At 33.1% G+C, this 17,665-nt stretch overlaps 1 long non-coding RNA gene across 1 annotated transcript; it reads right to left on the minus strand.

Moving 5' to 3' along the window:
• Nucleotides 1-16,287: 16,287 nt before the first annotated feature.
• LOC131173308 (uncharacterized) lies at nucleotides 16,288-17,457 on the minus strand. Its single transcript, XR_009143557.1, has 2 exons — nucleotides 17,176-17,457; nucleotides 16,288-16,605 (listed from the first exon to the last, which is right to left on the minus strand). It is a non-coding gene; the product is annotated as an uncharacterized LOC131173308 (long non-coding RNA).
• Nucleotides 17,458-17,665: the final 208 nt, after the last annotated feature.

Genomic DNA, 17,665 nt, shown 5'->3' on the forward strand with positions numbered 1-17,665 from the left:
GTTATTGTGTATATTTGAAATAACAATGTTTAGCAAATTGTTAAGATAAGTTTTGAAACCACAGTGTCATGACCATATATTTGAACACCTCACTAGCATGACTAGTGGGGGTAATTAGTTTCGAATTTTGATTCCTTCTCTAGAGAAGTGTTGAGGTGTGCCAGTAGAAGAGGATTTGAATGGATATCCATATATTTGAGCTAGCTAGCCTTGTGATGTGACTTCTCCTTAGCCTCTAGCTATTGAGATTATATTTGTTTCGAATGGCATGATCTAACTATGGGTTTTATGAAATGTGTTTGATACTTCGAAATGAAATTGTTTGGAATAAAATCTCATAATTCATGTTTTGTGTTTAACTCGCATGCTCAGTTCAATTTTTGAATAAATGTGATTTAAATTCTGCATAAAGATTATTTTAGTATGTTGTGCACCACTAAGTCCTAGTACTCAGCGATAGTTGTTATTGCTGTCACAGATTTAGAGACTAGAAGAGCAGCAGAGTGAGCTGCTGAGGATTGTCGAGCGACTCATCCTGAAGTTATATTGGGTATATTTTATACCTTGATTGTAGAAATTTATTTTGATATATGTAATGTACGTAAATGTATGGACATGTAAATTCGGTCTTGAGCAGTTTGTACAAAGTTTGTATAAAGTTGTAATAAAATTTAGTTTGGATTTTTCCAATGTAGATTTTAGTATGATGTATATATAGATTGTTTGTCTTTAATGAATGGAAATGTTTTATTTTAATTTGAATGAGATTGATAGATATTATTTTAATGATTATTGAATTTTGAAAATTGAGAAATGTTGACTGTTGAATTTTGAGACTTGAGAAATTGGTTGAGATTGATTATGAAATTGAAGTAGTGGTTGAGAAAAATTATTGGAAGTGCTTTTTATAGGTATTTGAAAAACTATTTTCTAAAAATACAGACAGAACTCTGTTAAAATTTTTATAAAATTTACGGAAAAATAAAATGGGCCAAAAATTTTAACTAGTTTCGAACTTTAATTAAATGTTTTAATACCTATTAGAAAATGCTCACCACTTATCAAAAGTAAGAAAATTGTTTTACAATCCCTTGTAGGGTATTTAATGAGTTATTGGTAGGTGAAGTTCGGTAGTTCATTAGATATTCTACGGGATCATGTTATGCCTTGCAAAGGGGTAAGGTGTGACAGCATAAGCCTCTAAAAGCCACCAGGATTCGCCATGAGTTCGGATGCACTTGGGCTACACATACGTGGTGGAACTTCATAACGTCCTTAAAGAAGTCATCAAGGGGGAACCAAAGCCCGGCTTTCAATTGCTCTTCATACACCATGATCGCATCATTTTCTTCAAAGAAGTGATCGGCTCGAAGATCGCCATGGCATCTGATAAGCTCTTAAGAGTCGGTCCGAAGGTTGTACTCTTGACTAATGAACTGTAGATCGATTTCCTGAAGGACTGACTGCAACTCATTCACGGGAAGATTTTCTCTCCTTGGGGAAGATGTCTATCTTGAATGGGTCGCTCGACCATGGGCTGAAGCAGAGGTCGTAGGAGGCTCAAGTCGCTCACTTGGCCTGACCACCTCAACTTCGTCCGATGTCCATGAGATATGGACGGAGGGGGGGCTCGCCGTTCTCTGACCCTCGGCGCTGCTCATTTTCACAAAAAAAATAAAAGATTGAAGTTACTAGTAGAGTGCTAAAAGTGACTTAGGGGAGCAACTGATGGACCCTCCCCCTATTTATACCTATTTGAGCATTCAATGCTCACAGAGCCCCAAGCAACGCATCAGTTAGCGGAATTCGCCCGCTTTCCTGACACGTCGCGGGAAAGTTCCAAAAACACAAAATAAAATAAAATGAGACCAGTTGGCTAGGGTTGTCGGATTGGGCAAATGTTCAGAGTCACAGATCAGCTAAGGACGATTTAGTTAGAAACCAAATCGGATATACACATCAGAGATCGGAAAAATAAACCTTCAGATAAAATTTCATTTCATTTCCAAAAGGTCCGATTACATCATTTGGGCGATCCCAAGAGATCGGATTACATCATTGAGAGAACTTTTAAAGATCAAATTTCATCATTTGGGCAATCTCAAATCGGGAATCGTTGAAGGGCTCGATGTGAGAGAGATCGGAAAAGAGTCATAACAGAGAGATCGGAAAGCACTAAGAAGATAAAATAACTTCCCATATCTTTCTTCATAATTAGAGCCGAGGTAGTTAAAGCGTTATAGACGTGATCAAATCTTCACCGCACACCTCATTTACAGAATCTCCCACATTGCTGACAGACGCAAAGACAGTTATGATAGTCCTGTACATCTCAATCTCTACCGTTGATCTTACTTGTAAGGACGAACCCTGAACCCTTGGATCAAAAAGCAAACGACAGGACCGGCGTCTTTTATTCCCGGCCTTCAGATCCGTCTTCACAGGAAAGACCCTGAGCTGTTGGATTAAAAAGAGAATGGACAGATATTCTGAATAGGATCTCAACCGTCCATTTTGATTCTCTTCAATTCTCAGATATCGAATCATGTCCTTTTAAATCCAAACCTTCCGTCTCCCCAGAAGAGATCCTGACCCTTCATTAGGAGCACCCGTTTCCTATAAATACCTGCATGTAATACTGTAGAGGGACAGAAAAAAAAAAGGTGGTGGTGATTATAGTGGAAAGGCTCTGAAATTTAATTCAGTCTTGCTACTTTGCCATTCTGAGCTTGCAGAAAATTGAGAAACTAGTTTTCTTAAGTATCTCCATTGAAAGAGTTTTCAAACCCTAAAATCTTTCATTTTTAGTCTGTTCATCACTCTGCTATACCATTTTCGTTCAGTCTCGTCTTCGTCACCCCAACATCAGCATATTATTTTCTCAGCTTGATCTCATTTTGACCCGGTTTCCGTCGCTTCGGCTCAATTGCATTTTAACATGGTTCTCGCAATCTCAAAGTAAGCATTGGTCCCTGTACCACCAGCTTTCAACTCTACAATATTTGTGATCTCCAAAGTCAGTTTGATAGCCTCGACCTCACACAGGTAAGTGTCTAGACTGTCACTTTGCTGAACGCTCGCGTTTTACTTTTTCCGTTTTTATTCTCGAAATTTCCATTAAGTTCAGTTGTACTAAAAATCCCTACGTAGATTATTCAGGCCGATAGTTATTCTCTTGAGTTTACTTTTTCCATTCATCTGTTCACGTTATTTATTTGTTCTTAGTTTTTATTTCCTTCGAATATAGGTGTTCCGGTTGCGGGTAACTTGTAGGTAATTTAATAAAATGTTGGTAGAAGTATCTTAACATGGAAGTTTTTTTTTTTTGAACAAAATAATAATCAAAGAAGGAATAGGGAATCAGGGGAAAAAGTTATGAGGTCCGGCTACTAAACGAGTCTAGGAAATAGCATAATAGAGCGGGAATCGAGATAAGATTGGACCCTAGACTAGTAATTGAAAGAGACCGAATATAGCCAGCCAAAGAGTTCGGAGAAAGTAGTCATATACGAGATCAATGAAAAGTTCGGTCTTATATCACGAACACTTTGAAAGGGTAGGGGAGAGTTCTTACCCGATCCTCATTCAAATAAAAATATAGAGATTGGAGGAGAGTTCTTATCCGAGATCCTCCATTTAAAATCTTAAACCAAACTCTTTAAGAGGTCAGGGGAGAGTTCTTACTTGATCCTCATTCAAATTAAAACATGGAGATCGGAGGAGAGTTCTTATCTAAGATCCTTCATTAAAATCTGAAACCGAATGCTTTAAGAGGTTGGGGGAGAGTTCTTACCTGATCCTCATTCAAATTAAAACACGGAGATTGGAGGAGAGTTCTTATCTGAGATCCTTCATTAAAATTTTAAACCGAACGCTTTAAGAGGTCAGGGGGAGAGTTCTTACCCGATCCTCATTCAAATTAAAACACGGAGATCGGAGGAGAGTTTTTATCGAAGATCCTTCATTAAAATTTTAAACAGAACACTCTAAGAGATCGGGGGAGAGTTTGTTACACTCATTTCATATAAGCATTTTAGGATAGTTTTGCATCCATTTTGCCCTTATATTTTAGTATATTTTATGTTTTTAGCTTTATTTTAGTTTATTTGTTAATTTTAGATACTTTATATTTGATTTTTGTAATTTTGTTGTTTTTGATAGGATTTTGTGGCAAATCGAGGATCAATGAGTGCATTAGGAAGTGATTTGAAGAAATTTGGGATTCTTTAAGCATGGAGGAAAGTTGAAGATATCAAGCTTTGAAAGAGCAAGTTAGCCGAAATTTGCTTGAGACTTTGCTTAAGGTCATGCTTAGGGTAAAGCGGCAATACTTAAGGAGCAGCACAAGTCAAGCACCAGCAGAAGAGTCCATTCTACTCTAAGTCTGCCGAGATTTGCTGAAGGTCTGCTTAACCTTAAGCAGACAGTGCGACCAGAGGCTAAAATTTGCTAAGAAGCTACTTAGGGTTAAGCCGAACCCTAAGCAGACTGCCCAGAACGTGAATAGTGCTGCTGAGTTGGATAATTTTACACCTCATTTCCTATCCACTCCTTGGCTCTTATTTACTTTTAGGGCAACTTTTTGGGACCATATAAATTCATCATTTCCTAGCTTTTGCAAGGGGGAAAGAAAGAAAGAAGGGGAAACGGAAAAGAAACAAAAGAAAAAAAAAACACGCAAGAAAGAATAAGAAGGAGAAGGAGCACGCCATTTCTGCTGGAGAGCTGCTGCCAGTCCACCTCCAGTTTTTCAGAGTTTTGGGCTCTCCTTCCTCTGGGTTTTTCTATTTCTTAGTCTATTTTTATGTTTCTTTTGCTAGTTTTATCATTTCCTCTTGTAAATTTTATCATGATATAATAGTTTTTCTAAGATTTCAGAGTTGGGTCGCACTATTTTGAATCTATTTGTGGATTTGGATTGGGTTTTATCTAGATTTATATAAATATGAGTTTTGATTCTTTTCTTTGTGTGCTTTATGACTTACCTAATGTTGGATCCCATTGGGTCTAGTTTTTAATCTTTGATTGAAGGACCGAAAGGTGAAAATCATTGATAGATAATCAAGGATTAGAACTTGAAATCCCCTAGATTTAGAAATAAACTAGGGTTTTAAGAGGATTCATTGATTGATTACAAAACTTAATGGGTTTTAAGTTAATCAAATATCGCATTTAAAGTAGGTTTGGTTTTCTTAAAATACTCTTTGGTTTGCTTGAAAAAGATATCAAAGGATTTTAGAATCAATCACCTTCAAACTCTATTTTCTTTTAAAATTGGATGACCCAAGACAAATCCCAATAGACTTAATTCATAAACCCCAACTTTGGAATCAATTTTACTATTAATTAGTCTTTGTTTTTGCTTACCCATTATTAATTTAGTTAATTTTTGCTTAGATTAGCACTTTATTTACATTACCCATTACCTGTTTTCTTTATTTTCTACTTAAATTGCTGCATTTAGTAAAATTAGTTCTTACAAATTGTCATTAGTCTAAATAATCGAAATAACCATAGTCTAGTACTCAAACACAATTCCTCGTGGGAACGATACTTTACTTATCACTCTATTACTTGATACGACCCGTATACTTGCGGATAAGTCACCACATCAGAGTTCTTACCTGATTCTCATTTAAATCAAACATGGAGATCGGAGGAGAGTTCTTATCCGAAATCTCCCACTTACAACCCGAGCTCTCTTAACAAAAATCCAAACTAAGCAATACAACCCCAATACACAATACGACTTCACTCAAACACCTATTCACAAAAGGGCCATCTCAAGAACTCGTGTTCTTGGGCAACCCAAAATAAGTGAAATATCAAACATTCCTTTATTTTGCACGAAAGAATAACATCATCACTATCCCAACCCCCTAATTATTCTTTTAATTTATGAAAGAGCATAACATTAAATCTATTTACCCTCGTCAAGGGACGAGGCGGGGTGCTTAACACCTTCCCCGCCCGTATACGGACCCCGAACCTAGAATATCTGTTTTCGAAGTGGTTTCTTTCTAATTTATTTTCCCATATGGTTTTCTTTAATTTCCCTCAAAATTAAAGTGGTGACTCCTCACTTTTCCCACTTCGGTGAAGAGCTTTTGTCCAGGCGACCGCAAAATACCTTGCGACAACTTCATTATTTCATGATAATTTCAATTATAATTTATACATTCATTTGATCATTTATATGATCACAATTCGCATCAATTATCCTTTTATACCATTGTACTCAAAGTACTTTTTGTTTCTACAATAATGAGAACTAATGTCTCATTCATACATTAATATGATTCATTTATTTATTCATTATGTCATTCATATTGATCACAATTCAAAACAATAATTCACATGTACCATTGTATTCAAAACATTTTTCCTTTCTTATTTATACATTCAAAAATCTACTTATGTAATTACAAATTTTAGATTTCAAGTTGAATTACTAATATTTTATAAATTCTATTTGTGATGGGCATATGAGCCCTAACTACCGATTCACATCAATTAGGTGACTTACTTTTCATGTCTCAAGCAATCCATAAACTTTTCATGGATTTTAAATTTATTACCTTAATTTCCCTTTAACAATTTTGACTAGGATACATAGTCCACATTTGTCATACAATTCTAAGCATTTAAGCTTAGAATTGGTTCTAGGTCTTCATCTTAATTTGCTAATCATTTTGATTACTATTCACCTTACTAGTCAACCAAAATGTTGACCTTTTCATACTTCATAGATATGTTAATTCTAATTACACCAAGATCCCACATTTTAAGTTTTACATTTACTTGTATTAATTGCCAATTGCAATTTAAAGTCCCCTAGATGCATTTTTAAATTTTCAATTTTGATTACCTAAGTTTATTGTTCCATTGGACAATTTTACAGTGGAAACTGAGCTAACTTTCCTTTATTAAAGTTGTTCCTTATTGTGTCTTCCTTAATTCCCTTTTTGAATCACTCCATTTGGAGTTTTGTAGCTCAAGTTATGGTCATTTTACCATAACGAGCCGGATTGACCTGTACCCAAAATTTCTGGGCAATTTGGTTCTACCAGATTTGGTGTCCTAACTTGGACTAGAAATTTGAATTGGTTAGGTTTAGAATTTGAGTTTGTGTTCTTTATGAAAGTTGTTCTAAATTGTCTAAGCTTTCTATTGATACAAATTTTAGGTCAATTGGACATTTCTACAGTGAGTTATGACTAAATGAATGAACACTGTTCATTTAGTCATTTTGCCTAGGCAGAATTGGTGCTACCCTGATTTGGTCAATTTTTAGGGTATCCTAAGTTTAGTTTCTGGACAGGATTCCTTCATCAAAGTTGTGCCATTATATGTCCAGTTTCATGTCTAATTGGCTTTGCACCAATTGAACCTACACAACCCAAGTTATGGCTAAATAACCATAATTGGTTTATTTCCTAATTTTGTCTCTTTAATTAGGCAGATTTTGGCATTACCTTTTTCCAATTTAATTGGACATGTTGTAGTTACTTTTAGGCTTAGCGTTCTTCATATAATTTGTTGCCCTATGTCTTATAGTCATTCAAAAATTTTAATTACAATTTTTCAAATTTTATAGAATTAATTATACTAATTTAATTGGCCTAGACTCCAGTACCCTGTGTATTCCGGGTTCCAGTTTAGGTCGGTGACTGGAAGTGGATTTTTAGGGTTCTTACATTCATAATTTGAGGAAGGTTTCTAAAACAAAGTTAGATCCCTGTGTCTGAGGTTTCTAAAAAGGTATAGCTCATCCTAAATGGAGTTTTCTAGTGAAAGATATGCTATAAACACTAATCTGGGGTCAGATGAAATTGGATAAATTTCTAGGTTTGGATGTACTAAGTTCTTTTAAGCATTTGACCTAATTCCTTTGGGTTCTGGGTTTTGGCCAAAAGACCAATATTGTAGGCCTATGTCTTATAAAAATTTTTCCATTGGTTTCATTGCATTTGGATTTTCACAGACCAAGTTATGGCCATTTTTCCAAAACTGGTCGGGTGGGTTTTAGTCCAGGAAAAAAAATAAAGTAAGATAAGTTAGGGTGCTCCGGCACCAAATGTAGCACACCTCGCTCGGTTACACTGTAGTCGGGTGAGGGGTGTTACATTTATTGGTATCAGAGCGCGATTTAGGCGTTTCTAGACCTAGATAGACTGCATATTATGCATTGCATTCATAAAAGTCGAGGTGACACTATTGCAGATCTGTATTTCCCATTTATTTTAGGTTAAGGTATGGAATAAGAGAGTGAAGAGACAATGAGATAGCAAATGGAGATGAGAAGGAGACCGTATTTAAGATGAAAAAGGATGAGTACAGAATTGTTTGAGGAAAGGATTAAGACTAAGGAGAAAGTGAAGTATGATAACACGGAAAGGTAAAGAAATAAGGAGGTAGTAGCTCCTCGACTATTTACACCGGGTAAATTTCGAGGACGAAATTTTTGTTAAAGGGGAAGAATTGTAACATCCTCACTGTAGCAATTCTGTACATTCTACCGTTCTGGTGACCGGTGTTGGTTCGGACAGCTAGAACGTCTAGAAAAATATTTAGACTATAGTGAGGAGTCATAAATAACTCAAATATTAATAAGAAAAATTTAAGAAAAATTTTAGAAATAAAATACAACCAAGTTAAATGAGTCGGTGCTCTAGCGATGGGTAACCCAATGGGAAGTTGCGGTCTTCACAACTAGAAGCCCTAAACCCAGGAAAAAAATTCATGAAATAATTTTTGGGACTCCAGAGAAGAGTCATTGAGGTTCCTAAGGCATTAGAATGCCAAGAAAAAGTTTAGAAAAATTTTTCGATCGGTACAGACAAGTTTAGTCTATTAAGCCAAACGGAGGGCATTTTGGTCATTTTGTCTTCAGAGATGATTTTTGGCCGACTTGTCCAGTTATGTAAATAATTATTATGACATAAAATGTGAATAAATATTGCTAAAAATTTAATTGAAAATGAGTAGAAAAGAAAAGAAAAATGAAAGAAATTAGGAATTATGACATCACATGATGTCATTAAACACTCTCCACCCAATCACAACTTGACAAACTAATTAAAAAGAAACAAAATGAAAAACCAATATGCACTCCCATCTTCATCCTTTGGGCAGCCAAAACGTAGAGAGAGAGAGGAGAGGGTTTCCACCATTGTCTGGTCATGCAAGCTTGATTTTCCCAAGTTTTTCACCCCAAAACCCTTAGGCCCCTTCACAAAAAATTATTCTTACACCTTGAGGAAGTGTTTGGCTGCCAAGAAAAGCCAAAAAAGTGAAGGAAAATTTAAGATTGGATGAGGAAAAATTCTGCTCACACAAGGGTTAGTGCCTATTTCTTCTCTTTTTCTTTAGATTTTATGCTAGTAACATTATTTATGCTAGGAAATTGAGAAAATTGAATAAATATGTGCATGTTTGGGCATCTACAAATTTTGGCAGCTGTATGGGGGAAAGTAGTTATGATTATTTTGATGGATTAAAGTGGATTAGAAGTGGTGTTTGAAGTGTATATGTAGAGTGATAATGAATTAGTATGTTTAATTGATCTATGTGCATGAATGGACATTTGAAAACTAGGGTTTGAGGCATGAAGTTAGGGTTTTGCTCATGACTTGGTGAATGGAAGTCCTAATGGTCAATTAGTGACCATTTGGCTGTATTTGATTAGGAAATGAAGTGATTTGTGCCATGGTAATTGAGGTTAGGTATGCTGTCCAGTGTGCACTGCAGGTCTGGATGTGAGTCCAGCATGTTTGGGTAGCTATAACTTGAGTTGTATAGGTTTAATTGGTGCAAGGCCAATTGGACATGAAACTAGATACGTAATGGCACAACTTTGGTGTAGAAACCCTGCCCAGAAAACCAAACCAAGTTGACCTAAAAATTGCCCTAATCAGGGTGACTTGCAATTCTGCCTGGGCAAAATGACCAAATGAATAGTATTTATTCATTTGGTTATAACTCAGCATAGAAAGGTCCAATTCACCTGAAATTTTACCAGCAGATAGCTGAGACATAGACCTAAAACTTTCATGAAGAAACCAAATCTAAATTTTGACCATAACATGTTCAAAAACTGACCTACATTCAGTGTACAAAACACTATAGATTTATTTCTGTCCAGAAAATCTAGAAAATTTGTAATCTGGCTAGTTATGGTTTTTAGGCCATAACTTGAGCTACAAAATTCCAAATGGAGTGATTCAAAAAAGGAAATATAACTAGACACAATAAGGAACAACTTTCATGAAGATAATTTTATCAAATTCCTACTGTATAAATGACCAATGGAATAGTAAACTTAGTGCTTGAAATCTGAAAATTATAAAGTATCCAACACTAAGCTTTGAAATGGTATTGACAACCAATACCAATAACTTTAGAATGCAAAATGTGGTATCTTGGTGAACTTAGGTTCAACAAATTTATTATGTATTAAAAAGTCAATAATTTGAGTGAATAGTAATGTGAATAGTAATACAAAGATACAAAGTGTAAGAACTAAATTGGTAGAGGAAATTAAGGCATGAAATTTGGAATCCATGAAATGTTCATAGATTACTTGGAATAGGTAATTGAGATTTATACTCTCACACCAATGGAGTTCATAATGTATTAGCAATACAACTTGAAGTATGAAATGTACTTGACATGAATAAATTGTTGAATGTATAAATGAGATAAAAGTGTCATTTGGGATTTAGGTTCCCATCAAGAGAGAAAGGAAAGATGATGAATGTAAATGGTATGTGAAACCAAATGAATGTGAATTGAAATTAGTATGAATATTATGATGAATATATAAATTATGGAATTTGTCATGAAATAATGAAATCATAAAACACAATGTATTAATATTTAAAGATATTATGTGCCCTTGTATTGCCTAGACATGTGTGTCAAATTGGATAGATTGGCATGGCAATAGAGTATTATTTTAGCAGTACTGCGAAAGTCTTTATGCTTATATTCATGGCTTTATGCCCGTATTCATGGCTTTTATACCCGCACTCATGGCTTAATGCCCAATTATGTGTTATCATGACTTTTTAGCCATACTGACTTCATAAGTGGTTGACGTTCTGCGTCCCATGGTATGACGGCCCGAGGCACTGCGGTGTCCAGTGCCAACGAGTCGTTATCCAGTTTAGTCAGCCTGTCTTAGGTTACTTGGACAGTCTAATTTATTAAAATAAGTTACGAATATTAGCAATTAAAAATGTTAGAAAGTAAATAAATGAGAAGAAGTTTTGAAATAAATTATATTAGCTCCAAAAATTTATTCCTTAGAATGATCTAAAATAAATTAAATTAGTTCTAAAAATTTTAAATATTACGAAATGATTGTAAACAACTTAGAAAGTATCAAGGAAGTGATAAAAAGATTAGTAGACAAATTATAACTTAAATAACAATATAAATGTGACTTTCATAAGAATATAAGTATAAGTATAAATTTTAGATTTATTTGTACATTATATAAATGATTATAGCAAACTTATGACAGGAGATATTTTAGAGAGCAACATAAATGATGAAAAATATATTGTATGGCAAATTTCATATGAACCCAGTAAAATTCTTGAGTATAGAAATATGCTCCAATTATTTTTATTTGTATATATTATTTCTTGTTATATTATTGCATCACTAAGCAGTAATGCTTAGCGCGATGGATTTGTTTCCTCGCGCAGGTACTGAAGTTAAAGCCCAGCGAATACTAAACAGAGATTTTGGAGTTCTGATCTGCAGAGTATCAAAGGTTGTCATCTCCTCAGCAATGCATGTAAATAGGGCCCATATAGATTATATTATGTATTTTGTACATTATAATTAGTTATTATTTGTAATGTAAACTATGAATTGTATGTTGAAATATAAATCATGTAAATTATGAATTTATGTAATCAGTTTGTAAATCATGTAAATTAATGAAACCTGAGAATTTATATATATAAATTGTGCAGGAATGGAAATGCATGAAAATAAATTTGAAATTGAGATATATGAATGAGATGTGAATTATGAGAACAATTGATGATATTTTTATTTTAAAATATTATCGAAATTTTCAAATAGGTGAATAGTAAAACACGTCAAACAATAATAAAATTGGGAAAACTCCGTTGGTTTCTCCATTGAAAAATAATCGATATTAAATATAACGAGAACAAAATTTTTAAAGAAATAAATTAAGATAAGTTAAGGTGCTCCGGCAACGAATGTAACACACCTCGCTCGGTTACACTGTAGTCGGGTGAAGGGTGTTACAAACTCTTTTTATCTGAGTGTCCGGGCATCGTCTGGCTCGGACTGCTCCTTGCCTATTTACTTGGTTGTTCATTACTCGTTTTATGGTATTATTTTAGTGGTTGTAATATCAATTAGAATAAAATAATTATTATCTAGGAGTTTTAGATAAACAACTATTATCTAGGACTTTTTGATAAGCATAAATACAATAGGAAATCTAAACAAAATAACTAACCCCAATTGAAATTAGATAATTAAGAACTATTCCAAAATAAAATAAAATATATAAAAAAAATGCTTCACATCATTCAACCTCACTTGAAAAAAGACTTGTCCTAAAGCTAGTTTCTAGATACTCAAGTGTACAATCACTACAAGAAATTAAAAAAATATCTACGAAAATTACCGACCAAATATACTGAAATTTCATAGGTAATTAGTGATTACCGACGAATTACCGATGAAATTTTTTCGTCCACAAATACTAGCGTAGGTAATTTTTACAGACGAAAAAAATGTTGTCTTTAAATTTACAGATAAATTATTTCGTAGGTAAATTTAAATTTTTTTATAGGTAATTTCGTAGGAGATTTTACTCTTATAAATTACCGACTATTTACCGAAAAAATTTTTTGTTGGTAATTACCGACGAAAATAAATTTTCGTAGCTAATTTTTATTAATATTTTTTAATTTAATTTAATTTTTAATTTTTTTAATTTAAATTAACTTTTAAATTTAATTTAATTTTAATTTAATTTATTTTAAAATTTTCAAATTAATTTTTAATTTTTTTAATTTTTAAATTAAATATTAATTATTTTAATTTATAATTTTTTAAGATTTAATTGACTTAAAAAAATTACTAGTGGGGCCCAAAGTAGGCCCCATATATGTGACTATGCCACAATTGCTTTATGTTGGAGAGTAGTTTTCCTTTTATAAACAAACTCACTACCCTCCAATCTATTCCCAAATGATGTAGGAATTTCACATTTTTTGTGATTTACCGATGACTTACCGACTAAATATATTTCGTTGGTAATTACCGATGAAAAATTTTTCGCAGGTATTTTTTTAAAATTTTATTTTCTATTTTCTCCTTAATATTACATATGAAAACCGTTTCGTTAATAATTACCGACGAAAACAATTCGTAGCTAAAATTTTTTAAGTTTTTAAAAAATTTTTTTTCCTATTTTCTTCTTAATATTACCTACGAAAAGTATTTCGTTGGTAATTACCGACGAAATACTTTTCATAGGTAAATTTTTTTTATTTGTTTAGAATTTTTTTCTTTATTTTCTCCTTAATATTACGTACGAAAACTGTTTTGTTGGTAATTACTGACGAAAACAATTCGTAGCTAACATTTTTTGAGCTTTTAAAATTTTTTTTTTCTTATTTTCTTCTTAATATTACCTACAAAATGGATTTCATTGGTAATTACCGACGAAATGGATTTCATTGGTAATTACCGACGAAATGGATTTCGTAGGTAAAATTTTTTTAGTTTATTAAAATTTTTTTCTCTATTTTCTCCAAAATAATACCTATGAAAAGCTTTTCGTTGATAATTACTGACGAAATAGTTTTTGTAGGTAAAATTTTTTTAGTTTATTAGAATTTTTTTCTCTATTTTCTCCTAAATATTACCCACAAAAAGCTTTTCGTTGGTAATTACCGACGAAAAAGTTTTCATAAGTAAAATTTTTTCAATTTTTTAGAATTTTTTCCCTATTTTCTCCTTAATATTACCTACGAAAAGCTTTTCGTTGGTAATTACTGATGAAAAATTTTTCGTAAGTATTTTTTTTTTTAGTACTTTAGAAATTTTCTTCTCTACTTTTTCTTAATATTACCTACGAAAAGCTTTTTGTTGGTAATTACTGACGACAAATTTTTCGTAGGTATTTTTTTAAAAAAATTTATTTTCTATTTTGTCCTTAATATTACCTACGAAAAACGTTTCGTTGATAATTACCGACGAATAAAATTCGTAGCTAAAATTTTTTTAAGCTTTTTAGATTTTTTTTCTCTAATTTCTCCTTAATATTACCTATAAAAAGCATTTCATTGGTAATTACCGACGAAAAAAATTCGTAGGTAAAATTTTTTAGCTTTTTAGAAATTTTATTCTCTATTTTTTTCTTAATATTACCTACAAAAAACTTTTCGTTGGTAATTACCGATGAAACGTTTGGTCGTTATTTTTATTATTTGGTCGCTAATTTTGCCGCTAATGTTAGGTACCACTTTTACCTACGAAATTACATCGTCGGTAAAGTTTTGGTCACTAATTAGTCGGTAATTTCGTCAGTAAAAATTAGTTTAAATTTTATTTCTCTTTTTCATCGGTAAAACGTCGGTAATTTACTAACGAAATTCTGTAGTTGGTAATTTTCGTAGTTATTTTTAACATTTCTGCTAGTGAATTAGGTAGGTACGAGTACAAATCAGCCACATTGAAGGTCTTGGAAATGTTCCCCATCCAATATGGAAGATCAACAGCATATGTATTGTCATCAACCTTCTTAGTGATCTTTATGGGTCCCCTAATAATCCTTGCTTTGCTCATTAAAACCATGACTTCATCTCCCATCTCAAATACTTTGAATCTTCTATGTCTATCTGCAGCTTCTTTGTACTTTGCATTAGCTTTCTCAAGCCTTTTCATCACATCCTCTTGAACCAATTGCACTTGTTTGACAAGATTTCAAGTAGCTATACTCAAGCCTGGAAGCTTTACAAAGTCTAAGGCATGATTAGGAACCTTAGCATACAGGATAGAGAATGGACTCCTCCCTACAGCAATATTGATGCGGAGCTTTTATATATATATATATATATATATATATATATATAAGATTTCAAGTAGCTATACTCAAGCCTGGAACCTTTGGAAGCTTTACAAAGTCTAAGGCATGATTAGGAACCTTAGCATACAGGATAGAGAATGGACTCCTCCCTACAGCACTATTGATGCAGAGCTTTTATATATATATGTATATATATATATATATATATATATATATATATATATATATTTTTTTTTTTTTTTTTTTTTGAAAAAGTTTTTAGTTATCCAATTTCAATTAGGGATAGTTATTTTATCTAGATTTCCTATTGTATTTATGTTTATAAAAAACTCTTAGATAATAATTGTTTATCTAAAACTCCAAGATATAATTATTTTATTCTAATTAGTTTAGGATTATCAAACCATATAAATACCTCAATTGTATTCAGATTTTGTAACTTTATTTATTTCTTCAGTTTTTAATAAACTTCTTTGCTTTATTTTTATCTCTTTCTTCTTGAGGTTTTGGATTAAACCTTTATTGTTCTTTGGAGATTTGTTCGTGTGACAATCTTTATACCCTACATACTACATCAGGTGGTATCAAAGCAGGGATTTCACCCTCATTATGATGGCTAATATTGGTGGTGGTCGTAGCAATCAACCTCATGATGGTGATCAGGAGTTACCAGCTATTTGGAGAGCAATTGAAGAGCATCAAAATTCTATAACAAAAATTATGTAACAATTGCAAGAGATTCACTACTTATTAGGAGTTCATAATGTTGAGAAGAGAAACCACAAATTGAATCAAACTGGAAGAGTTAACCACAATAGAGTCAATTATGATTTTGTTCTCTTTAATTCTAAGAGAACACTTATTACTAATGATGCATATAGAAGAAGTGGTGTTCAGGAATTGTGTACTTCAATAGAAACAAAGAATGTGAAGGTGAAAACAAATCTTATTGAGACATCAAAAGATATTAAAGATTTTGAGCATGAACAAAGAGATCAACCTGCATAAAAAAAAAATAACTTAAAGTTAAAGACCCTAAGCTTAAAGCACTTGAAATTGAAGAATTTGAATGTCACGACCCAACCTATGGGCCGGACCAGCACTAGGACCTGGGCCAGCTTAAAGCCCCCGAGGCCCGTAGTAAGCCTAACTATTCCTCAAATCCATAACCAGGCCCATAATTTAGGCCCAATATGCATATAAAATAAATTAAATTAAACTGTTATAATAATATTTTGAGCCAACTTAACCCAGAAATTTTCAGAAACTAAAATCAGGGGAGCCCAGCTCAACCCTGTTACCTCATTTACAAACTGTTTAAGTACCGTACAAATCTTCATTTATTAATTTCAAAAATTTAAATTAACACAATTTCTAACAAGGTCCACACTATTACTAACACATGTGGAGTTCTAGATTTTAAATTTAGAAAAGATAGTAAAACAATTAAATGATCGACGTTAAACCTGCGAGGAAGAAAACAGGTTGCTCTGTAAAATAACTCCTCCTGTGGCCTGAAAAAATATTGAACAGGAGTGAGCGTTCGACTCAGAGAGTAAAATATCAATTTTAACCATAATCTCTATAACTATCTAAAGCTAATGCACCATGTAGAGTGAAATGCAACACCAGCAATAATTTCACATTATAACATCAAAAAGGTAATTTGGAGCACTCACACACCCAGTAATATCAATCATAATATATGGAGTGATCCTATCTGACTCTCTTAAATCCAACACAGTGCAGTGAAGAACTCAAGCCGGACTTTCGCTTAATAAACCAAATCGGGGTCCCAGCGAAGAACTCAAGCCGTGACTACCCCCGAAGGATCAGGTCCCAGCGAAGATCTCAAGCCGTGACTACCCGTCCTATCCATAGTCCACACCACATCACACGCACGCCAACGCATGCACACTGCTCCAAATTACCACAACAACATACATGGCACTTTCACAGTTATGAATGCAACATAAATCGTGCCTAAAGTTTATCTACATAGATATATGCATATAAGTGATGCATGGACATGCTTGAACATATAATAATAGTGAAATTACAATTAAAATTAATATTTTACTCACAGTACACCGATGACTATTGTGGCTGTTGGATGCAGAAAAATAGCTGACCTCGATCACCTAATAATTACATTATAAATTTATTAGTACTAAGTTAAGATAAAACTCTAAAGAGGTAATAGACAGCCTAATTAATGCCGGAAATCCGGCAGAGTTTCCCCTATACCTGGGACCTACCCAACCTGCAAAAAGGCTCAAATAACACTTCTAAATTCTCAATTTCCAATAACATCTCATCAATATCACATGGCCCCTCCTGGGCCCTCCAAATAAGACAATACTCAAAATCTTAAAAATTACGTTTTAGTCCTTATAATTGACATTTTTTAAAAATCCACTCAAACAAGCTTTAAAAATTCTAAAATTTTGCATCGCTGTCCTTAATAATATTATAAGGCTATTGCAAAATGAATTGTAATTTTCTAGTCACCCATGAATATTTTATTCCAGAATTTTACTCAATTCCATAAGTTTCCAACAGCTAACATATTCT

Source organism: Hevea brasiliensis, chromosome 14 (genome assembly GCF_030052815.1).
Source record: "Hevea brasiliensis isolate MT/VB/25A 57/8 chromosome 14, ASM3005281v1, whole genome shotgun sequence".
NCBI classification, from domain to species: Eukaryota; Viridiplantae; Streptophyta; class Magnoliopsida; order Malpighiales; family Euphorbiaceae; genus Hevea; species Hevea brasiliensis.